The 26,756-nt window shown below is 43.8% G+C and overlaps 1 protein-coding gene across 1 annotated transcript in view; it reads left to right on the forward strand.

The window, feature by feature from the left end:
- Nucleotides 1-26,756, forward strand: part of LOC126202956 (vesicular glutamate transporter 2-like) — a 313,828-nt gene that overhangs the window by 75,519 nt on the left and 211,553 nt on the right. The window lies entirely within an intron of this gene.

Raw genomic sequence — 26,756 nt, forward strand, 5'->3', positions numbered from 1 at the left:
GTATTGTTCGTGGAAAGAAGGATTGTCGGTATGCCTCTGTGTGGGCTCTAATCTCTCTGATTTTATCTTTATGGCCTCTTCGCGAGATATACGTAGGAGGGAGCAATATACTGCTGGACTCCTCGGCGAAGGTATGTTCTCGAAACTACAACAAAAGCCCGTACCGAGCTACTGAGCGTCTCTCTTGCAGAGTCTTCCACTGGAGTTTATCTGTCATCTCCGTAACGCTTTCGCGATTACTAAATGATCCTGCTCTCCATGGGATCTTCTCTATCTCTTCTATGAACCCTATCTGGTACTGATTCCACACCTGCGAGCAGTATTCAAGCAGTGGGCGAACAGGTGTACTGTAACCTACTTCCTTTGTTTTCGGACTGCAGTTCCTTAGGATTCTTCCAATGAATCTCAGTCTGGCATCTGCTTCACCGACGAGATAACAGACGAAAGTGCCTTTGCTAACAGCACAACGCATGCAGGGCCCCTCCTAGGCTAGTGACGACATCGGTTGGACCCTAGACGACTGGAAAATCGTGGCCTGGTCAGATGTGTCCCGATTTGAGTTGGTAACAGCTGGTGGTAGGGTTCGAGTGTGGTGGAGACCACAAGAAGCCAAGTTGTCAACAAGGCACTGTGCAAGCTGGTGGTGTTTCCATAATGGAGTGGGCTGTGCTTACAGAGAATTAACAGGGTCCCCTAGTCGAAATGGTTATGTTCGGCTACATGGAGACCATTTGCAGCCATTCCGGGACTTCGTGTTCCTACGTCTGTGGATGACAGTGCGCTGCGTCAATGGCCCACAATTGTTTACGATAGGTTTGAAGCACGTTTTGGACGAATAGAGTGAATGATTTGGCCACTCAGATCGCCCGACATGAAACCCATCGAACATTTGTGGGACATAATCGAGAAGTCAGTTCTTGCACAAAGTCCTGCACCGGCAACGCATTCACGGTTTTGGATGGCTGTAGAGGCAGCGTGGCTCAGTATTTCTGCAGGGGACTTTCAACGACTTGCCGAGCCCATGCTACGCCGAGCTCCTGCACTACGCTGGGCAAATATATTAGGAGGCACCCCGTGACTTTTGTCAGTGTAAAATGAGTACATATTATGGCGGTAGTCTTCAGTCCAAAGACTCAACACACTGTTCTGTCCCAATGGAATGAACTGAGTCCTCTGATCCAGCTGACTGATAATTGATTGGACGTGGTTGTGTCCAACCGGACATAACTTGGAGACCATCTGCAGCCACTGATGGGCTTCATTGTTCCCAAACAACGATGGAGTTTTTATGGATGACACCGGGCAACAACTGTTCGCGACTGGTATGAAGAACATTCTGGACAATTCGAGGAAATGATATGGGGGCCAATGTCCCCCGACATGAATCCCATCGAACATTTATGGGACAGAATCGAGAGGTCATTCGTGGAAAACATCCTACATCAGCAACCGTTTCTGTAGGGAACTTCCAACGACTTGTCGAGGGCCGGCCGCGGTGGCCGTGCGGTTCTGGCGCTGCAGTCCGGAACCGCGAGGCTGCTACGGTCGCAGGTTCGAATCCTGCCTCGGGCATGGGTGTGTGTGATGTCCTTAGGTTAGTTAGGTTTAAGTAGTTCTAAGTTCTAGGGGACTTATGACCTAAGATTTTAAGTCCCATAGTGCTCAGAGCCATTTGAACTTGTCGAGGCCACGCCACGTCGAATTGTTGCAGTACGCTGGAAAAAATAGATTCGACAGGATATCAGTAGATATGCCTTGGCTTTTGTCCTGTCAGTATATTAAGAATCCGGAGCACGAGATGAAAAAGAAATACAGATTGTTTTAACAAGCTGTCGTCGACACGAATTACTCTCGCGTTAGCAGACTCATAGTCCAGTTCGGCCATTCTTGATGATGGAGCTGGAGCAAGGCGAGCATGCTGCGACGCGGGTAACAGGTGCCCTGTCCTTGCAGTTGCTCCAGGCGCAGCACGACTTGTGACGACAGCAGAGGGCGTGGACGGCTAACGGACCAGGTGTTCTAGGAAAACTCGAGGCCGCCCAAGCACCGGTGGCGTGACAAGAGACCTCAGAATTCCCGACTCTGCCCCCGACATTTATTTAGACTCAGAAAGGGCGTTCGCTAATGTGTGACCTGGAGTTCTATGTAATAAATATCTAAAGGACCTTTGCGTTGAATATAACGGACCTCCCAGAATATTTATAAAATCTTCACTCCATAGGCAGCGTTACCACAGGAAGCAATGCTCTCTCCTCTGCTGTACAGGCTCTGGTACCAATCGCGGACGATGAAACACCACACAAGCTTTGTTGCCTTCTGTACTGGGGTAGTAACAAAACCGTGGCAGTGGCGGTTGTTCTGTAGTTGTAAGTGATCACTGCGACTGGATTATAAACATTCTAATTAAATAATTCGCAATTTCATTTTGGATACTGCACTCAACAGGCTTTTTTTAACGTAATCAGCACCAGATACGTAAACAGATTGAATTTCAGAGCAATGTGTAAAATGAAAGAGGTCGTTATCGTCTATATTCGAAATTTATTTATTTTACGTAAGTGCTACCGGTTTCGGTAAACAGTACTATCCTCAGGCCTCCCTATGATAAAAAAATCGGTAACATAGTTAGAACAATAATGCTAGAGCAATGTACAAAATATTATCCTCTACGACAGCAAACGTATGGTATATAGTGCATCTTAAGCCTCTTAACCCTGGCACGCCCTCGTCACATCGGCTTCCCAAGTAGGTGTGTCAAATACTAAAAGTCAAGGTCAGTCTTTAAATAGATGTAAATTGCGGCCAGCAGTGACAAAAGTGCCTTCTATTTACAATGTATTATTTTTATTATTTCCTCTTAAAACATCACGAGAATAAAATTTAAAATTATGACATCACGTAAGAGAACAGTCCCCTCCGTAATGAAGCACTAAAAGGAAAATAGCAAATATGTTCAGGCAACTTTATATTTTACCGTTATATGCAATTTATACCACTATAAAACAGCGACCTGACCATGAATCTTTAAATCAGACAGATGTCGACGTCATCATACCATCAAATAACTTACGGGAATGCAGCTGGGTGACGTCCACAACTGCCGACATTTCGACAGGAGAACACCCAGCTATTTTCAAGGCAAAACTGCGCAATACATCGGTTCTCAGAGAAACTCCGGAAAGACAACACAAACACACACACACACAAACCAAAGATGACCGACGTCGGAATGGTTAGAGTGAAAGAAGATCAGACGTGCGTTGCGCTACAGACCAACAGTGCACAGGGTGAGTGATGGTAATTCTGAGCTTGTACCAACCTCTATGGCCTTTTTGCCTCAGTCAGGGAGCATTTCGAACAGGATTTGTCGTATTTTGCAGAAATATGATGTGAAGTGTGTTTTACGACAACCTTCTAAGATCAGGGTCCTTTTAGGCTTCGTAAAAGATGAACTTGGTATACGTAAGGCAGGTATGAACCGTATTCCTTGCAGTTGTCATATATTGGTCAGACTATCAGACTGCCAGGACTGTAGAGGACCGGTGTACTGCGCATAAGCGGCACACACGTTTACAACAGCCGAGCAAATCCGCCATTGCAGAACAGTGTCTCGGCATCGTTCACCCCATGGAATATAACAACACGCAGATGGTGGTATGCACTTCCAGCTACTAGAATAGTGCTATTAAGAAATCTGTTGAAATTAAATGAAAACTAACTTTTAAATAGAGATGGTGGTTTTTGTTTGAATTCTGCATGAAATCCTGCTCCCTTTCTTGTCAAAAGCAGAGCGATAGAGGTTATGGTACTTCACCAGTTGATTATTAATTTCACTATCGATAATTTCTGACATCGGTCATATTTGGTCTGTGGTAGCGCTAGTGTTTACTCTGTGTTTTAATGTTATCTTTCTGGAATTTCTCTGATAACCGAGGTTTTAAATTCACTTGCAAGCGCTTACTTGCTGCAGTTACGGCAGGGTGTGCTCGACGAATTCACCCGCTGCACTCCCGTAAGTTATTTGTACATTGTATAAGTCAGGATAAACCCACTATCAGCATCATTTGAAGTAACTATGGGCTTTAAAAGTCTCATTACCTATTGAAGTACAGCGCCCCCAGGTTCAGAACATAGTAATTGGATTACAGTGCCACAAGAGGATAGTGTTCACAGTACTGCATGTTTGTATGTGGTATTTTGTGGTCGCCTAACATCAAAGCCCACGGATGTGGCCTTTCACAACTGCACGTTACCTTCGTGGGGTGGTTACCGCTGCCGTGGCTGGTCGACGAGCTCCGACACGGCTTCGAGAAGGCGCGACGCAACGCCGCTGAGAGCCCTAGCGTACACTGGGACACTGCCGGAATAAACATGAAACTGGAAATGCTGCCAAAGATTGTCAACTGACGTTGAGAGTAATACTCCGCCACAGTGTGTCACGATTGCCTCTGGTTTCCTCATTTATTTTCGATGAATACAATTCCGTATTTGTGGTATATACTGCTTGATGACGACATTTGCTTAATTTAAGGGGGTTAGGACGCCAGAATGGCCGACTTGGAGCAGGTGAGGCACCACAGGACATTTTATTTCCTACTGTCTATACTTTTACAAATAAATTCATAAAACTTTGTCAGCATGACCAGCAAGGATTCGGGATTCACAGTCATAGCAGTGGAAGTGCAAAAACATAACAAAATATTTTTTTTTAGATATGAAATTTCATCATTTTTTCACTTACTGTTGGCTGCATTTGTTGCTATAGGTACATTTCTGTTCACAAGTAAGAGAGATTCTTTGATGAATTTTCCAAATCTATTAAAAACTGTGGTAAAAATTGAGATAATTAACTACAAAATTTGACAGGATAATATTTTTCTAAACATAAAGTTTAAAATGTAACAGCTCATTCATTTTTTCATAAATTAAATAGATTCTAGAGTTTCAGACACCTGTAAGTATGGTTTGTATGCTGTGCAAAATTCATCGAACAGTCTCTCTTACTTATGAAGAAAAGTGTACCTATAGCAACAAATGCAGCCAATAGTAAGTGAAAAAATGATGAAATTTCACATGCAAAAAATTATTTTGTTATGTTTTTGAACTTCCGCTGTTACGAGTGTGAATCCTGAATCCTTCCTGGTCATGCTGACAAAGTTTTATGAATTTACTTGTAAAAGTATAGACAGTGGAAATTGAAATGTCCTGTGGTGCCTCTCCTGCTCCAAGTCGGCCCGTTTGACGTCCTACCCCCCTTAAAGAGTCATAGTCAGATCGATGTTTTCTAACGGTAAAATGTAAACTTGTTAAACAGATTTTCTATTTTACTTTTCATGTTTCATTACAGTGGGGACTATTATATTATGTAATTTCTAAATTTTAAATTTCATGTTCGAGACATTTTAAGAAAAAAAATAGAAATATAACTCCGTAAATAGGAGCACTCTTATTTCTGCTGTCCGCAATTTGCATCTGTTTAAAGCTCAACATTGAACTTTTCTTTTACTGTTTGACACACCTACTTGGGAAGTTAGCATGTTGACTGCGTGCCAGGACCATAGTTCTACCTATATATTTTAAGCTGCATTATGCACAATACGTCTGCTGCCTCAGAGGATAATATTTTGTAAATTGCTATTTCACTATTGTTCTAACTATGTTATCAAACTTTTTGATCATAGGGCAGCCTGAAGATGGTATTGTTTACCGAAATCTATATCCAGTAGGCAAAATGAATAAAATGAGACTATAGATTTAAAACAAACCTGTTCAGTATTGTATTGGTCGATGTTCCATTGACAGTATGACGGAAATACGTAACAATGTGTAAATATTTACTTTCAGTTGGTGTGGGCTTTAGAGCTACGTGTGTCGAGCCCTGTTCAAACAAGAGAAGCTCCTTGTTCATTTTTTATAACAAGTCGCAGAGGAAATTAATCTTCTCATTTCTGGCATGAGGCTGTATACTTGAATTCCAGCGATTAAGCTGATCGTTTTATGCTAACAATGCGTCCAAATCTCATGTACCACCTTACGGTGAATTATCTTAGTTCACAAACCTCCCTGGACGGAGATAGGGATGCCACACTGTAAACGTAGAAAATTGGACCCCATGCAGCCAACTGCAACTCATGGTCTTCAACCGGAACAAATCAACACAAAATAAGAAATAAAAGCCCAAGACTATGGGGATACACTATCAGCAAACGACACAACTAAACATTTTGAGGTAACCCATGGCAAATACCAGTCACGGAATCAACACACAAAGGGCACATAATCAGAGCCAAAACTGAACTAAACCCACTAACAGATATTAAGAGGCGAATCTACAGCTTATGTTTTATCATATAAATAAATGTGCTAATCATACACATACGAAAAATTCGTTGTTGTGTCTACAAAACATATTTTGCCTATTGATGCTAGGCATCTTCATTGGTTTCAAATACAAAGAAAATTATTTAATTATCCGTTTTTTCATGAGATCAGTAGTGATTCTTGCCAGCTTATTTAAATCCAACAATTTCTATTTACATCTACATGGTTGCAGATTTTTATCTCACACTCATTTAATATCCAACCATGCATCAATTTGTTGCTCTGTATAAACTAAATGAACATTGTACAGGTTTTCTCCAATTGATCTGTCATAATAAACATTTTTCTGTACATAAACATTTTTTGAGCAAGAACATGTGCAGTGTGCTACAGTATTGTAGCACACTGCACATGTTCTTGCTCAAAAAATTATTAAACAAAGTAGCCCTCATACTGAGATAAAAACAGACATGGCAGTCTTATGCCGCAACAACAAAAGAAAGGGAATGCTCGGTTGAAAGAAATAATATTTTATATGGAGGGCCATAAAAGTGAAAATATGCTGAATGATCAAAAAGAGAATAATAGAAGAACATGAGCGCTAGTCTTGCAAGTTCCGCAGGAGAACTCCTGTGAAGTTTGGAAGGTGGGAGACGAGGTACTGGCAGAAGTAAAGCTGTGAAGGAGGGCTGGTGAGTCGTACTTGGGTAGCTCAGTCGGTAGAGCACTTGCCCGCGAAAGGCAAAGGTCCCGAGTTCGAGTCTCGGTGCGGCACATAGTTTCAATCTGACAGGAAGTTTCTTTTCATATCGGCGCACACTCCGCTGCACAGTGAAAATTTCTTTCTAGAAGAACAATATTGAAACTACTTGACACGTAAACCCACCACCCTCTCTCCCTCCATCCCCATGCTAATACCCTACTCCACTCTCAACCTGTATAACTCTAATTATCCCTCAGTCAGTACGGAGCGTTTGAGCAGATGAACAGAAAGGGCTACAAACTTCAACAGCAGAAAGACACAGCCTTATACATCTATAAAGGTTTTGTTCCCGCAACGCTTGACAAAGGGAACCAGTGTACTTAAACAAATGGCGAATGAGGGAAAATTCTGAGAACAAGCTACAGGAACGATACCTAGGAATAAAAATGAAACGGCCTACACGAAACCAACAAGCAAAACACGCCTGGAGCTTACTGCAAAAATAGGCGCCAGTAGAGACAATGGGCATCCACAACAAAATTACCCCACGAACTATATGTCGAATTGAGATACAGAAGGTCAAATTACCTCTATGCACCAGAAACCAGCAAAAAGATAACAGTCACACAGACAACAGCCATACTGAGCACCGAAGCAAATAAAAATAGGAAATTTGTGGTAAGGTCTTACGGGACCAAACTGCTGAGGTCATCGGTCCCTAGGCTGACGCACTACTTAATCTAACTTAATCTAACTTACGCTAAGGGTAGCACACACGCCCATGCCGGAGGGAGGACTCGAACCTCCGACGGGGAGAGCCGAGCGGACCGCGACAAGACGCCTCAGACCGTGCGGCTACCCCGCGCGGCGCAAGTAAATAAACTAACAAAACTTAACGGAGGCAGGCAACAACACCAGAAGAAGAAGAAGACTCAAATAACTAGGCAAGGACATAATACAAAAAGAATTATCAGGCCCTTGTTGAGGTTTTAGGGAGGTTTTCCTCAGCACTTGCGGAAATGGCAAGGTTACTGTGTAGAGTACCATATTTCTTTGCCACAAACGTGTGCTAGCCCTGTCTACTACTGTAGTCGCCTCGACCAACTTCCGTTTGCAGGTGGACGGTTTTTTTCCCCGGACTGAAGAAGATGGGCCAGTCTTTCGCTAATCCTGCTAAATGGCTGGTGGTCAGAGCCGACTAGGTTGATTTTAAAGGGACGTACATTCTCCATGACAGCCGGTGTTTTCCAACGTCGGTGACCGAGAAACTTTTAAAAAGTCCTGCCAGGGAGAAATGCCTTGCAGGACACTAAAATAGGGAGGAGGAAATGGCGAATGAAAATGCCTAACTTCCGCTCCTGATTCTGAGTGGCTATAAGGCCTAAACGTTAAATAATACCCTGAAGTGATCTTGAGCTCGGCAAAATCGAGGATTCGGACGGAGTCCATCGTGGGATGTAGAAGTGGTAGGCCCTCTTAGGTGATTTCGTAGCGTATTTCGTTGTCAAATGGTTCAAATGGCTCTGAGCACTATGGGACTCAACTGCTGAGGTCATTAGTCCCCTAGAACTTAGAACTAGTTAAACCTAACTAACCTAAGGACATCACAAACATCCATGCCCGAGGCAGGATTCGAACCTGCGACCGTAGCGGTCTTGCGGTTCCAGACTGCAGCGCCTTTAACCGCACGGCCACTTCGGCCGGCATTTCGTTGTCGGAAGGGAGGGAAAGGGGAATATTCGTTATCAAAAGAGTTATTTTGTGCAGCACGGAAAACTGAGATTCCAAAAGTGCATTGGCATGAATCAGCGTGGATTGCTGATCAGGCACTCCTGGTGTTGTAACCGAGAGTTGCCTTTAAGAGAGCGAGCAGGTCCCCGAGAGCCAGGTTACTTACTCCACAGCTACACGGTGACGTTTTAGTGAGCGAGACGGACTTGCAGAGCTTTAGTAGCATGCGATAAGTTATAAATTCCCGTGGAAATTTGAAAGCTATATTTATGTGTGACTCCTTCTCTATCGACAATGAAGTGTGTTCCTATTTTGTTGTTGCTGTGATTGTTGGCGGGAGTTGTGAGGAACCAGTTGGAGGCGGTGTATTGAACTGCCAGTGGCGAACTTATTCCAGTCCGGTGGTCGGATCTCTGAATCTTTTCTGGACAGGCTAGGGTCTCTCTCTTAGACTGATTTGATAGTGTAACAGAACAGAAACTTAATCTGGTTCCCTCAATCAACGTTGTGATTAAAGACGTCATTACTCGAGGTACACATTTCAGGCGCAGCTCGTGACGTCATGAGTGTTGCCAGACGACGACAGCGTTGATTGGCTACAAAAAAGAAGATATAAGTGGAATCGACACTGAACTAAAAAAGTATTTTTTAGCAGATGTCAGCTAAACACTTTTCTCTTTCACGGGTTTCTCCTTAAACTGTGAATGAGATTCTTTACATTATTATACTATGAACTTAACTCGGTTACTTCGCGCAGTAAACTTGTCTGTTACCGGTGACAACTGTACCCAAATACCGCTGCTCTGGGTCTTTAAGTAAAGTTCGTCAGCCACCGCGTTGTCCGTGGTCAGAGGTAATGCCTTAAATTTGGTGTTCTCGGCACGCTCTTGACACTTCCATCTCGGAATATTGAATTCCCTAACTATATCCGAAATGGAATTCCCATGCATCTAGCTCCAACAACCATTCCACGTTCAAAGTCGTGCGGCCATAATCACGTGAGAAAATTTGTCACATCGCCTGAGTACAAATGACAGCTCCACCAACGCACCGCCCTTTCACATCTCGTGTACGCGATACTACCGCCATCTGTATACACACTACTGGCCATTAAAATTGCTACACCAAGAAGAAATGCAGATGATAAACGGGTATTCATTGAACAAATATATTATACTAGAACTGACATGTGATTACATTTATACACAATTTGGGTGCATATATCCTGAGAAATCAATACCCAGAACAACCACCTCTGGCCGCAATAACGGCCTTGATACGCCTGGGCTTGGATGGCGTGTACAGCTACAGCTGCCCATGCAGCTTCAACGCGATACCACAGTTCATCAAGAGTAGTGACTGGCGTAGTGTGACGAACCAGTTCCTCGGCCACCATTGGCCAGACGTTTTCAATTGGTGAGAGATCTGACGAATGTGCTTGCCAGGGCAGCAGTTGAAAATTTTCTGCATCCAGAAAGGCCCCTACAGGACATGCAACATGTGGTCGTGCATTATCCTGCTGAAATGTAGGGTTTCGCAGGGATCGAATGAAGGGTAGAGCCACGGGTCGTTACACATCTGAAATGTAACGTCCACTCTTCAAAGTGCCGTCAGTGCGAACAAGAGGTGACGGAGACGTGTAACCGATGGTACCCCATACCATCACGCCGGGTGATACGCCAGTATGGCGATGACGAATACACGCTTCCAATGTGCGTTCACCGCGATGTCGCCAAACACGGATGCGGCCATCATCATGCTGTAAACAGAACCTGGATGCATACGAAAAAATGACGTTTTGCCATTCGTGCACCCATGTTCGTCGTTGAGTACACCATCGAAGGCGCTCCTGTATGTGGTGCAGCGTCAAGGGTAACTGCAGCCATGGTCTACGAGCTGATAGTCCATGCTGCTGCAAACGTCGTCGAACTGTTCGTGCAGATGGTTGTTATCTTGCAAACGTCCCCATCTGTTGACTCAGGGATCGAGACGTGGCTGCACGATCCGCTACAGCCATGCGGATAAGATGCCTGTCATATCGACTGCTAGTGATACGAGGCCGTTGGGATCCAGCACGGCGTTCCGTATTACCCTCCTGAACCCACCGATTCCATATTCTGCTAAGAGTCATTGGATCTCGACCAACGCGAGCAGCAATGTCGCGATACGATAAACCGCAATCGCGATAGGCTACAATTCGACCTTTATCAAAGTCGGAAACGTGATGGTACGCATTTCTCCTCCTTACACGAGGCATCACAACAACGTTTCACCAGGCAACGCCGGTCAACTGCTGTTTGTGTATGAGAAATCGGTTGGAAACTTCCCTCATGTCAGCACGTTGTAGGTGTCGCCACCGGCGCCAACCTTGTGTGAATGCTCTGAAAAGCTAATCATTTGCACATCACAGCATCTTCTTCCTGTCGGTTCAATTTCGCGTCTGTAGCACGTCATCTTCGTGGTGTAGCAATTCTAATGGCCAATAGTGTATGGACATCGCTATTCCGTAACTTTTGTCACTTCGGCAGGTATTAATACCCATCTCATTTGTGGTTTTCTCTATCTAATGATGCTGCTTAATCACCTCCAAGCATATAGGGTGGCGTATGAAGGCATGGACGATGTTTTCATGTTCTTCAATGTACACCAATATTTTAATCGACGTAATGTGTCACAACATTGCCGTTATTGAAACACTGGTTCACTCGTGTGAGAAATGAACAACTAATTAATACCCTCACGCTGAAAAAAGCTAATGAACTGGGGGAGGAGGAAAAATGACTTTTCAGGTTAACTCTAGGAACTGGGGTATATAAATTTACGGAGATCAGATTCGGATTTATTTTCAGAAAATGACAGGATTTAATCAGCCTGAAACGTCAAGTATCTGCGGGAGTGACTTGCAAAAAAGCGAACACTAAGGTATGGAAGAACTCAAACGAAATCTAGGAAGCTCCAGAAATCATTTGTCAAGTGAGAAATTCTGTAGGATGCAATAATTACCACGTTTATAACACATTTTATACTTATTATTACCGATATGTCAGAAACAAATAATCTACCAGACACAGAGAAATCTAAAATCCAAACAGCTGAACTGATGCTTATCAAAAGTATGTATCGGAATGCCTGGAATAACAAAATCAGACATTAGTCAATTGGGAAAGAAGGTGACATTAAACTAAATGCTTTCGACGTACTGGGAATCTGTAAACTCCAGTGATAAGATCATACAATGATAATACAGAAGGCAAACACAGCAGAAACGTACTTTTTCAAACAATTACAACAAAAAAAGAATAACACCACATAGAAAAGAGAATAACGACACATTTGCCTCAAACGTTAAACACAGAAATACTGAAATAAGACACGATTTATTTATTGTTCAACAAAATAAATGGCGATTGTTTTAGCAACGTTTCCAGCAAAGTAACGATGAAAAATTTTGCTGTTGTTGCAGATGAAGATGTCAAAATTTTGAACTTTACTTCTATTATAGTGAGTTAATGCGTAAGTTTCGCATTTTTAATAGACATATTTGTAAACGACGTTTGAATCGCATACGGTACTTGGCAGTAGAAGAACTTCGACATCTAGAAGTATGCTTTACATTGAGGCATTTACATTCCAGCGGCGCCGCCTACCTGTGTGGTTCTTGCAGTGACTTTTCATTTGAGAGACGGCGCGAAACCGCAGGCTCGTTTGCTGGGAAAGCGTACCTAACGGACTCCCGGGAACTCCTTGGCACCAGCCTGCCTATGATGTAACACGCAGAGCGAGCCAACTTAGCACTTAATACTGGAAAGCACCTGGTCTTATATGGCTGAAATCTCGAATGCGACAAAGGTGTGGTTTGTGAAAATAAGTGTGGGGAGCACTTCCGTATACTGGAATAATATACACTTAGGTGACAAAAGTCATCGGATAGTGACATGCACATATACAAATGGCGGTAGTATCGTGTACACAAGGTATAAACAGGAAATTTCACTTGTACTCAGGTGATTCATGTGAAAATGATTCCGATGTGATTATGGCCGGACGACGAGAATTAACAGTCTTCGAACGCAGAATGGTAGATTGATCTAGATACATGGGAAATTCCATTTCGGGAATCGATGGGAAATTTAGTATTCCGCGATCCACGGTGTCAATAGGGTGTCAAGAATACCGCATTTCAGGCATTACCTCTCACTACAGACAACGCTGTGGCCGGCGGCCTTACCGAGAGCTTGCTTAGGCCAGTATTACAGTATCAAATTTCTTTATCCAATATCTCTGTCAAATATGTTCTGAAAGAAATTTGATGGTGTAATAGGGTACTTTGTCAAATGTCGTCAAATATTTGATCACATCTAGGGCCTCGCCGTATATTTGATCAAAGAAGTCGCTTGTCTTCTGTTCACTGCAATGTGACATGTTACCAGATGGAGCGCTAGCGTCGCTGCAGCGTACAGTCATCTGTAGTGTTTTTATAAATATTGCCGGTAAATACAATTGGTGTGTAGCGACAACTGCAAAATTAATAGAGATATATGAAGCTCATGAGGCGCTTTACAACGTGAGGCCACCCTGAACACAAAAATAGATTAAGAAGATTGGAGACCTGACCTGACCTAACCTAACCTAACCTAACCCTCTCCTGTAGCAAGGAGTCGGAGTGTTACAGTGAGACTGTCTTCTGCAGATGTAGCAGTTCTTAAGTGAGTATTATGCTTTGTGATATGAGGATCCACTTCACTGAGCACATACAGAAATGTATGCTCATCCAGTCTAAGAAATTGATGTACGACTTGATGTCCTCCACTATAAGCTCACGTAACAAGTTTTGTTGACTGCCTTTATCGTGTCATCGTAAAACCCACGGCTTCACCCAGTTACGTTTCCTTTTTTTCCCCCTCTTCTCTTCCGCATGTGCACACAGTGCAATTGTGGTACATGCAAATGCTGCAGTTAATAACAAGTTGTTGTTGTCAGCCATCTTGAACTTTGACGAAAAATATGATGACAGTGTAATACCCCTTTTTATCGCCACGTCAAAGATCTTTGTCAAATAGATTTGACGAATATTTGATCGCATCTTTGATCAAATCTTTGACAAAGAAATTTGATAGTGTAACACCGGCCTTAGAGTCGTCAGTACTATCAGAGAAGCAACAATGAGTGAAATAACCACAGAAATCAATGTGGGACGTACGATGAACGTATCCATTTGGACAGAGCGACGAAATTTTGTGTTAACGGGCTACGGCAGCAGACGACCTACGTGAACGCCTTTGCTAACAGCACGTCATCGACTGCAGAGCCTCTCCTGGTGTCGTAGCCATATCGGTTGGACCCTAGACGACTGAAAACCGTGGCCTGGTCAGATGAGTGCCGATTTCAGTTGGTAGGAACTGATGGTAGGGTTCTAGGGCGGCGCAGAACCCAAGAAGCCGTGGACTCAGGTTGTCAACAATGCACTGTGCTAGCTGATGGTGGGTGCATAATGGTGTGGGCTGTGTTTACATGGAATGGACTGGGTCCCAATAGTGGAAATGGATATGTTCGGATACTGGAGACCATTTACAGCCTCTCATGGACCTCATGTTCCCTCGTTCATGGATGACAATGTGCCATGTCACTGGCCCACAATTGTTTGCGACGGGTTTGAAGCACATTTTGGACGAATGGAATGAATGATTTTGCCACTCCGATCGCCCAACATGAATCCCATCGAACAATTATGGGACTTAATCGAGAGGACAGTTCTTGCAGTTCGTGCACACAGTCCTGGTCTGTCAACACATTCACAGTTATGGACGGGTATAGAGGCACCGTGGCTCAATATTTCTGCAGGGGACTTCCAACGACTTGTTGAGCTCATGCCACGATGAGCTGCTGCATCACGCTGGGCAAATATTTTAGGGGGTACCCCATGACTTTTGCCACCTAGGTGTAATACGGTTACACGTTATCACGGTGATCTTCATCCGAAGGCTGATATGATACTGCTCACCACACTATTCTGTCCCATGCAAACTTCTTGACCTTTGCATAGCTACTACAACACACATCCATTTGAACTTACTGTATTCGATGGGTTGGTCTTGCTCTGCAACTTCTATCCGTCCCTACTTCCTTCATTTACCAAATGGACCATTCGTTGGTGTCTCAGGATGTGTCCTGCCAAATTATCGCTTCTTTCAGTCAAGTTGTGCCAAAAGCTCCTTTCTGCTCTGCTCCATTCAGTTCTTCTTCATTAGTTACATGACCTACACATCATACTCGGTGTTCTTCTGCAGCAACCCCATTGTATTGTCTCTCTGTCTGTACAGGTTATTGTCCACATTCCAGCCCCGAACAACACCACATTCCTAACAAATACATTCAGTACAGTCTTCGTAACGCTCATATTTATATTAGATTTTAGCATGTTTCTCTTTTTCAGAAAGCTTTTCTTGGTACTGCCAGCTTTGATTCTGCATCCTCTTCGTTTCTGCTGCCGGAGGTTATTTTTCTGCCCAAATTGAATAAGTCATCACCATCTTTTAGGGTCTTAATTTCTTAATCTAATTCATTCAGCGTCACCTGATTTGACTGGACCATACTCTGTCACCCTTGTTTCACATTTGTTGATGTTCATCTTATAACCTCTTTTCAAGACACTATCCATTTCGTTCGATTGATTTCCGAAGCCCTTTGCCGTTTCTGACAGAATTACATACTGGCAAACTTCAAAGTTTTATTCCTCCTCCCTGAATCTTAATCCCCTTTCGAAATCCGTTCTTTGTTTCCTTTACTGCTTCAGGATATACAGACTGAATAACGTAGGAGATAGGTTACTCTTATAATTTCGGTCTGGTTTCTGTACAAGTTTCTCTCCCCGAATTTTAGCTCCTCTCACTTCGGAATTCCATAGAGTGAATTAAAGTAAAAGTCAGCAAAGGCTTTTTGTAAAGTTACATGTACGATAAATATGTGTTTGCCTTTCTTGAAACCTTCTTCGAAGATAAGTGGCATGGTCAATATTTCGTCTCGTGTTCCCACATTTCCGCGGCACGCAAACTGATTTTCCTCTAGGTCGGCTTCTGCCACTCGTCCCATCTTCGTGTAGACAACTGGTATCGTTATTTTACAAGCAGGACTTATTAAACTGACGATTCCGGTAATACTCGAACTTTTCAGAACTCCATAAACCTTGCATACCGAAGTAACAGTTACGTCGTGACTGGTTGTCCCTAGGATTGTAATACTGATGAAGAAATGTCGTCTTTTCGCGGGGTCTTGTTTTGAATTAAGTTTATGATGTAGGGGATGCAAAAGTGATGAGTGGTTGAATACCGCAAAATATCATCAGCATTCTTCTGACCCGCCAGGTTAGCTGAGAGCGCTGAAGCGCTGCTTCCTGGAATCGGGTGGGCGCGCCGGCCCTTGATCGGATCCACCCGGCAGATTACCGACAAGGGCCGGTGTGCCGGCCTGCCTGGATGTGGTTTTTAGGCGGTTTTCCACATCCCTCTAGGTGAATACCGGGCTGGTCCCCACTTCCCACCTCAGTTACACGACTCGCAGACATCTGAACACGTTCACACTATTCCATGGATTACACTACAGGCAGCTAGCTGGGGTACACTAATTCCGTCCCAGAGGGGGGGGGGGGGTACGGGGTGGCGGCAAGAAGGGCGTCTGGCAACCCTTTAAAACTAACCTTGCCTATTCCGATCCTAACCATGCCGACCCTGCGAAACCGCGCGATGAGGGCACAAACCAAAGAAAGAAAGATCATCACTATTCTTCTATTTATTCTAATGTTTTGAAACTCAGCTGAGAAATCATGTTGCACTCGAGGATCATATAATTATTTATGCATTACGAATAGTCAGTATTAGAAGGTGAAAACTGAGTTCGAGAACTCTACATCTGGTGTTAATTGGTCCGTTTTCAAGTGCTACAAGTACATAAAGGCATACTATGTAGACACATGCAAAATATAAGCTACTTTCTATTTTTCTTGTAAATACACTCCTGGAAATGGAAAAAAGAACACATTGACACCGGTGTGTCAGACCCACCATACTTGCTCCGGACACTGCGAGAGGGCTGTACAAGCAATGATCACACGCATGGCACAGCGGACACACCAGGAACCGCGGTGTTGGCCGTCGAATGGCGCTAGCTGCGCAGCATTTGTGCACCGCCGCCGTCAGTGTCAGCCAGTTTGCCGTGGCATACGGAGCTCCATCGCAGTCTTTAACACTGGTAGCATGCCGCGACAGCGTGGACGTGAACCGTATGTGCAGTTGACGGACTTTGAGCGAGGGCGTATAGTGGGCATGTGGGAGGCTGGGTGGACGTACCGCCGAATTGCTCAACACGTGGGGCGTGAGGTCTCCACAGTACATCGATGTTGTCGCCAGTGGTCGGCGGAAGGTGCACGTGCCCGTCGACCTGGGACCGGACCGCAGCGACGCACGGATGCACGCCAAGACCGTAGGATCCTACGCAGTGCCGTAGGGGACCGCACCGCCACTTCCCAGCAAATTAGGGACACTGTTGCTCCTGGGGTATCGGCGAGGACCATTCGCAACCGTCTCCATGAAGCTGGGCTACGGTCCCGCACACCGTTAGGCCGTCTTCCGCTCACGCCCCAACATCGTGCAGCCCGCCTCCAGTGGTGTCGCGACAGGCGTGAATGGAGACGTGTCGTCTTCAGCGATGAGAGTCGCTTCTGCCTTGGTGCCAATGATGGTCGTATGCGTGTTTGGCGCCGTGCAGGTGAGCGCCACAATCAGGACTGCATACGACCGAGGCACACAGGGCCAACACCCGGCATCATGGTGTGGGGAGCGATCTCCTACACTGGCCGTACACCACTGGTGATCGTCGAGGGGACACTGAATAGTGCACGGTACATCCAAACCGTCATCGAACCCATCGTTCTACCATTCCTAGACCGGCAAGGGAACTTGCTGTTCCAACAGGACAATGCACGTCCGCATGTATCCCGTGCCACCCAACGTGCTCTAGAAGGTGTAAGTCAACTACCCTGGCCAGCAAGATCTCCGGATCTGTCCCCCATTGAGCATGTTTGGGACTGGATGAAGCGTCGTCTCACGCGTTCTGCACGTCCAGCACGAACGCTGGTCCAACTGAGGCGCCAGGTGGAAATGGCATGGCAAGCCGTTCCACAGGACTACATCCACCATCTCTACGATCGTCTCCATGGGAGAATAGCAGCCTGCATTGCTGCGAAAGGTCGATATACACTGTACTAGTGCCGACATTGTGCATGCTCTGTTGCCTGTGTCTATGTGCCTGTGGTTCTGTCAGTGTGATCATGTGATGTATCTGACCCCAGGAATGTGTCAATAAAGTTTCCCCTTCCTGGGACAATGAATTCACGGTGTTCTTATTTCAATTTCCAGGAGTGTATATGATGTGGCAAATTAGTTGCAGCTCCTCCCGTCCTTAATCTTTTAAAGCATTGCATGGACACAAGTACCATCCAGTCGTCCATAACAGACGGCAACAGCGGGGGTGGGGGGTGGCGAGTGGCTAGGGGGGGAGGGGTAACGGCTACAGCGGGGGGGGGGGGGTGGAGGGGGTACATTATTGTCTCAGGAGTGCTGTACCAATTCTTATACCACGTGCCTATTGCTCGTTTCTATCGGTATTGTTCATTGTTATTAAAATAGCACTGATCGCTTTTCTAATTTTGTATAATAACGCAATATTCAAAGCAATAAAATTTTACAAATAAAAATGACTAGTTTCTTTAAAAAACAGGTTTATGTAAAAACTAAATCTTTTGCTACTGCGGCTATGCCTAATCGATATTTCGTGTTTTTAACCAGTTATAAGTAAAAGAAAATAAAAAAACCACCCCGCTATAAGCGAGACAAAACAAATACCGAGAAATACCGCATTTTCAAACTAAGATAGCGGTATCGGTTTTTTTCTATCCCTACAAAGTGATACATTCTTCAGTTTGCTAAAAGGAGCGAACACAGGAGCCTTCAGGCCAGCCAAGGACTCGCTGAGAATATTGTCCTCGGCACTTAACAGTGCTACCGGCGGGCGACACCGTGGAGCAGCCGACCGCCTGCCGAGTGGCAGCTGAAATGTCAATGTCGTGCGGAAAGTGCGCTTACTGGCCGCTGGCGGGCAACACGGCAGCGCATAAATGTCAGCCGCACGCTGTGACTTGTACTACAGTTCTGAGTGGTTGTCGCCCCTGCCGCCAGGAGACACTGCAGCGGCCACGTGATGGAGCTGCAGAAATGCTCTGCCCACCATGGAGACTGCGGCACCGCGAGGGCAAATTGCAACTAGCACGAAGTCTACTATGTAGGGCAGCAGCACACTGAAGGTAGAAGTAACGCTGTAATGCACCCCATTTTTTTTCTCAGCCGAAAACAATGCTAGAACGCGAAACGTTACGTATGTATTATTTGAAGTCTTCTGAGTGAGTGCGCCAAGTTTCCGTCACTTTCGACAGATAGCGTATCTGGAGGACAGTTTCAAAATGTCGTCTGTACGTGATGTACACTCATTGACATAAAACTTGACCGGCGGCCGGCCGCTTCAGAGGCTAAGTCCGCGCCGATCGCGACATGGGACAAAAAAACTGACCAACTCGCTAATTCTCTAAGTCCGGTTATCTGCACAATCTGGCAACACTGTAGACTGTGGCACTTCCTGGAGGAAAACTTGTCCCATGATAGAGAAACTCTAGGCTGATTACGCCTGTGGTCTAGCGGTAGCGTGCGTTCTTTCTGTTCATAATGTCAGTGGATCGAGAGCAGCTGGCATAAAATATTTTTATAGCCTCTTCTGTCTGAATGCTGAAGACGTGAATGTAATGGTAGCGCAGATTCAATCTATTTCGCTTTGTGACACACCGATATCAAAATTTTATCCAGTAACGATTTTGCGGCAGATTTCCTGCAGACTGTCCTCCTCTGGACGCCGTATGCGGCAAAGCTCCGGGATCCAGTTGCTGGCTACTGGCAGCGGCCGTGGTGACAGCAGCGGCGCTGCACTCCCCCGTTCTTTATCGAAAGCGCCTGCTACCGCTCATCGCTTTTGATGATTTTATTAAATGTTGCTCCACAGAAAATTTCTACAATTTCCATTCACGCTCAAAAGCAACGGAGACAGACGCCCTGATTAGTAGGCGGGTATTATATTACATTAATCGGCAAGAGCTGAGTATGGCCCGAAATTAATTTTGTAGACTGGGACGAAATTAAACCACCTCACTACATTCGATGAATTTATAAATGCTTCATACCTCGTTTCTTTTCCTTTCAAACTCAATTATTTGTGCAACTTTTGGTCAATGTTTGGATGTTTTCGTCAAGCCAGAGTGAGCGTCTGTGGTGTAAAGTGTATTACAGTTCTTGTTTCATTCCTTATGGTAAGTCTATGCGATAAACTGTGTGAATACCTTGCAATGCATGCTCTGTAGCAGTGCAGGAACACTGCACATTTGGAGTTCCATGTATGGGTTCATGAAGTATTTATTGTTGATCGGAAGTGATAGTTAAGGTCATCAGATTTAAACCAGAAAAATTTGTCGTTTTGAAGGTTTCAGAGAACGGAAAGGAATTTCTAACGCCGGTTTTAGAAAACGTCTACAGTTAAATGCTATTGCAAAAATTTAGAAGAAGGGAACTACATTAATGAACATGTGCACTTCATAAACAACCTTCTGACATGTTAGACCTATATGACGAACAAAGCTCAAATTTATGTAGTTGACAGTCGGTTTGAATCTTTTCAGGGTCTATTTTACAGTGAAGCACCTTGGAATTTGCAAAGCAGAAATCCATGATATTAACTTAATTTACTAAGTCGAAATCGGACGAAGATTGATGTTTAAAGGCATTCTTCAGATTTCGGATAAGAAATTTTTACTAGCAGTTTGCAACTCCATTAATTAAAATGGAAAATAAAAGGTTGTAGTCAGCGGCTTCTACCGTGATTCGAACTGCTATGTCTTATAGTACAAGCACTGCAACGCACAAGGGAACCTCTGAGCTAACGACACACTGGCGGCCAGAGGCGGAATATAGTCACTACGATGTTGCTTGAGCCTCAAAACGCAACCTTAAACACACGAACAGAGGAGGTGGAGATTACTGTTTTAACGTCCCGTCGACAACGATGTCATTAGAGACGGAGCACAAGCTCGGATTAGGGAAAGATGGGGAAGGAAATCGGCCGTGCCCTTCCTAAGGAACCATCCCGGCATTTGCCTGAAGCGATTTAGGGAAATCATTGAAAACCTAAATCAGGATGGCCGGGCGCGGGATTGCACCGTCGTCCTCCCGAATGCACACACAAACAGGTGTTACTTATGTGAAGAACGCCGTTCTTGGAGTCCAGAAATTAAATATACTTTCTAATTGTGTCATCTTGCAGTGGATTATATCGTACGAGTCTTCGATGTGGAAAACGAATGTCAAGTGAATTTAGCGAGGTAACGCCGACCTACACCCGGAAGTGAATGCACTATCAGAGTGTTGACAAATACTTGCTACGACGCTGCCATTTCTAGGCTCTCTGACGAGGTAGCTCTTCAGCGAAATGCTTGCCGTGATTCTCCGATACCGTTCTTCAGAGTGGAGACGTGCGCGCACGTTTGGTTTTTATGCGGCGTTCTCCCCTGATGGTTTCTGACGTCGCCTTGTGGGCTATGTATACATATGAGACATTCAATTATCATTAATCCAAAATGATACAAGTTTCAGCTTCCGGCGTGGAAGAAGGCTGTTGACGCCGACATTATATCATTTCAACGTAGGGAAAGCAAAACGGATCATTCAATGTTTCTCATTCAACATAAAGCATGTGAGATAATTTTCCGTAACGTTCATAATCATCTAAAAATACAAACGAAGTAAAAATACACCGGAAGCTTATTCGAATTGAATATAACGCTTAGCACCTCGTTGTCGAATTTGTCCACTTGCAATCTTTTGCAGCATACACATAGAATGTCATGATTACCACGAGAATGAAGAAATATGTTGGTAAGGATGGAAGCAGGAAGAGACGCAGTCAACAAATATTCTATTCCTCATGGCATTCATTTCATTTGACACGTAAGAAGAGGTAAAGCGGGAATTTACTTTCGTTAACACGAAAGATATGCCGCACATATTGATAACGAGGAAGTCTGCGTCTTCATACGTTTCCTCCTTGAAATCTGTATGCTCTATTATATACTAAGTAGCCCGATCATTGTTTCAGTAATGTTACCCTCTTGTTTGACCCCGTAACGATGAACAGATTCCAAATGCATGTCTCCCTTCCTGGGTTGTTTTTTGTGTTTTATTGCTTGGAATTCCTGAAGCAGACCACTCTGCCTTCCCCCCTCGTGGGTTAGGTCTCAAAACTAAACCGCTTTGTATCCAATGGCATAATTTATTCAGACAGCATCAGCATAAGACTATCAAACAAAGCCTTCCATTTACAGTTGCAGCACTCTAACCAGCACTGACCAAAGTGTAATCCACGGTCATGGTCCTAAATTACCAGCTGTCTGCTACTGTGGCAAAGTCCGTACTACACTGTCGATTCCGCAGCACCATTTTATCTGGTAACACTGTGTAGTTGCACAGTTGTGCTACCAGGTCTGTCCTCACACTGTCAACTTTATGTATCTCACTTCTCCTGTAGCGTAGATCACGAGGAGCCGAAGTAAATGAGTGTATTCTGCATGACGTAACATTCAGTATTCCCTTCTTTCATAGCCACTCTTCATGTGCATCGATACGAAATAGGAATGCGAAAACTCTTGCGGGTGTCAACTTTATGTATCTCACTTCTCCTGTAGCGTAGATCACGAGGAGCCGAAGTAAATGAGTCTATTCTGCATGACGTAACATTCAGTATTCCCTTCTTTCATAGCCACTCTTCATGTGCATCGATACCAAATAGGAATGCGAAAACTCTTGCGAGTGAGAGAATGACAATAACAATCGTAACAAGAACAAGCAAATAATGAATGATGTTTATTCCAACGCAGAACGAGAATGGCTTTAAATATAAAAATCTGTATCTATATCTATATCCATATCTATTGATCTTTGAGTTGGCACAATGCAAATATATTCTTAGCATTTAGTTACTGAATTTAGTTCTGGATGTTTGCAGAGAAAAGGAAAAGTCGGTACTTCTCGCTAGTGTAATATAATGTGAACCAGCAACTACCCTTTCCTTAGAACACGACTCAAGCAGGTCCTCAAGTAGGTAGCAAGGCACTGCTGCATTCTGTTCCCTGACATTGTTCTGATGACGGTTAATGCAGATAGTTCCGATTATGAAATACAAAACGTATTGCAGGTTAGTTCCTAGGATAGTAACATTAAATTTGCGTTGTAGACGGCACATGAACGTGACGACTTTCCATATTACTCATCAATATAAAAAGACAATATTTTGGGAATTTAGCAGGATTACTCAAAATGAATTCTGAAATTGGGTGACTGACTGCACAGGTGCTAAACGTCGTCAAGAGTATACGATGTCCTAATCGCATTAGGAATATGAAGATCGTCTTCGACAGCTCGCAACTTTCACATTGCTATCTCCACCCTACTCCAGACAGCCCTCGGTGGAGTTGCACTACGTTGCCGATGTTATGGAAGGCCTTCAAACCGACAACAGACCACATATTGAAAAATACAAGCGAATTCTCTTGCAGCGTAAGCTTATTGTAACTAATCTAAAAATTATTGGAGAGGAACATTGTCCTATTCAAAAAAAGTAAAATGTTACACACTGTTGACGTCAAACGGACATTATCTATGTCCTGTCTTGTGTCCTACTCATCTATAATATCAAGTGTACTATGAAAATGAATATATATAATGGATGATAGGGTAATGCATTGATACCAGATGGTGGGGGCCGGCCGGTGTGGCCGTGCGGTTCTAGGCGCTTCAGTCTGGAACCGCGTGACCGCTACGGTCGCAGGTTCGAATCCTGCCTCGGGCATGGATGTGAGTGATGTCCTTAGGTTAGTTAGGTTTAAGTAGTTCTAAGTTCTAGGGGACTGATGACCTTAGAAGTTAAGTCCCATAGTGCTCAGAACCATTTGAACTATTTGAACTATGTAACACAAAATGACATTAAAAATTAAAGTTATTCACGAGCAGCTAGTTGAGAATATGTATGAACATTAAATGACACGACGAACTGAAATAATATGACGAAGAGTTCAGCGCTCACTGGGAATAGAGCCCCACACATATCGTTGTTGACTACACACAAAGAGACGTCAGCTACCGAATTTTTCTCCACCAGCTGCTCAGAATAGCATCTTGAACTTACAGTCATCTCGCAAATAGTTCTGTGTCTCACTGGGAGTTAAAAACGTCAGATATCGTTAGTGTTGACAACGAATGAAAATACATTAAAAATCAAAATTATTATCCACCAGCAGATAGGTGTTCTCATGATAGAGCTTGATAATACATAATTAAATCTTTAGTGCCGGGCCAGGATTCGATCCCATTCACGCGTAATATGTGAAGATGTTGAGGAATCTGCAGTTTTGAACAAACAACAAATTGTAGCCGAGCTGTATTGCCACGAAGGGATCAAATTCCGCGTTAAGGGCGGTCTGAGTTGCATTCCCAGTTTAGAACCAATTTTATCGACATACAGAAGCTCAAATAAAAGATGTAATAAGTGTCCTGTGACCATACATAGCGTTTGTGTCGTCACTTGAAATAAATAACTAGTATAAGAAAGGTTACTGGTGATAGAGTTTCTACATGTCGCCACTCCAGACTTTATTGTGGTTCAACCTACCGTCTACTTGGTAAAGAAGGAATATCATCTTTAATGTGAATTTTCAGATCACGCAGCCATTATATCTCCTTCACTTGGTGTAGCCAGGAGAGAATGGAATCTGTCTCTCCCTATCTAAAATCATTGACGGAAGTGGGAATCGAACCCAGACCATAGGTATAACAACCTACCATCCGTCCAACAGACCACGAAATCCTCTTCTCTGCGAGTCATTTTTCTATCGTAACGCAGTTGCGCCACACTGGATGAGAATTCTGACACACAGGCTCCCTGTAGTAATTTGCAGCATGTTCAGTAAATTCATTTACTTGGTTGACCGAATCACCATGAACTAGCTGCCTCGGCTACCCAGTGCATACATTCGACTATTTTGTAATCACAGAAATAAAATCACGTAACTGCCACCTACACACAACTGCCAACAGTGTAGGACGCAGAAGTTTAAATAGGAAGTGTTCCTTTCCACTTGAGCTATTCTATTGCGCTATCTGTTACTAGAAAACGTCGTTCAGTCCAAAAGAAAAGCTGTAACTGTTTGTCTCTCAGAAGTCAAGACCTGGCCACATGCATAATCTCACAGTGCTGTGGAATCCAAAAGTTCTGGAGGAATAGTTGCCGAGCTCTGGAGCTGCTGTAGCTACGTGTCAGCTTGTAGCATAGATAAGATGTCGCGAGTTCGAATACATTCAGTGCTACATTTTTTAAAACGCAATTCTGCTCTCTGCTGAAGGTATCAATCTAATGGAACTTTGAACATAATTCCCTTCACTTCTCAACCCAAAGTAGTCGCATGTGGAAAAAGGGCTAACTACTGTGACATTTTGTTCTATTCAGGTTAAATAGACAGCAGACAGCAGATGCATCTCGAAGATGTGCAGGGAGAGCGCATCGTGCCATAATATGTCAGAAAAGTATTTTCTACATTAGCCGTCGTGTGGTAGTGATATTTTATTCTTCTTCAAACTTTGTTTGACAGCTTTAACTCAGAACAAGTTTTCTACATGCATGTAATCAATAAACTGCATGTGCATTGTCAGACTGTCATAGGTAACATCAGAGAATTCGCATATATCGTTGATGATTAATTTCTCTCTCATGTTTGCTATTGTTTTAACAACACTAAAGGAAACCTTACGAAAATTGTGCACTGTATTATAAGAAATGAAATAAAACTAACCATGATAACCTTACGACGAAAGTATCTGTACACAAGCATGCCTCTATCGACACGAATTAGTAAAATACTACTCACTTAGATTTTGATTGGGTCTGTGTTTAATTGGTATGCTGTGTCATACTCAAGAGGTATGCAAATGTGGCATTTCATAAATATAGTTACGTATTCCTAGAAACCCAAAATTCGCTTGTCAGTAGCGGAAAGAGGCCGTACCTGTTGTGCAGCATTGTAAGTTTTTCAACATTGCACTATGAGCTGAAAGCATTTTCTTGCGATTCCCTTATTGATGTTTGATCTGACTGCTTGTAGCTCTTTCACAGAAGGGATAAAAACGTTACAGTCAGTGAGACTGGAACTGCGAACCGTAACAGACGCTTTTTCACAGGTCAGCACGTTACCACATAGCTGGCGAGGAGGTATGGGTCTTAGCTTCCTATTACGAGGGCAATAGTAACTAGAACTCGTAAACCGCTATTTGAAGGTCGAGATTAGTTGCGGTTTCCACCTGCAACGACTTTCCTGGGCTGAAAACCGTAAATTTTCAATCTTTTGTTACCCTTCAAGCGATAATAACTCAGATTATTCAATGGAAATGACAGGTAAAATCAAGTGAACTTTGAGGCTTAATTCCGTGCACACCAGGAAGTAACTCGTCGATCACAGAGTTGCCAAACATACGTTGCCTTGTTGCCAAATCTCAGTTACAGTACCAGCAGGAAGAAGACGAACCGATGTGATCCTACAGCGGTCTGGGAAGTGACCATAGCTGGTGTCTCCAAGTCACGGCTGCTACGGCCTGGAATACGTAATGCGTCTGATTTGCTTTCTGTAACTAGGTTTAGGGACTGGAGCGTAGTTACTAATAATACTCAGAACTGACTGCAAACTGAGCATCATAAATCAGTAACTCTCATTGTTGTTTTTATATTTCTTTCGTAAGTGTACTCAAAACTAAGAAAGTCATTCACAGGCGTTTTCGTGCCTCGCCGATAGTCGAGCACAACATATAAATAA

This window comes from Schistocerca nitens, chromosome 9 (assembly GCF_023898315.1).
Source record: "Schistocerca nitens isolate TAMUIC-IGC-003100 chromosome 9, iqSchNite1.1, whole genome shotgun sequence".
In the NCBI taxonomy this organism is placed as follows: Eukaryota; Metazoa; Arthropoda; class Insecta; order Orthoptera; family Acrididae; genus Schistocerca; species Schistocerca nitens.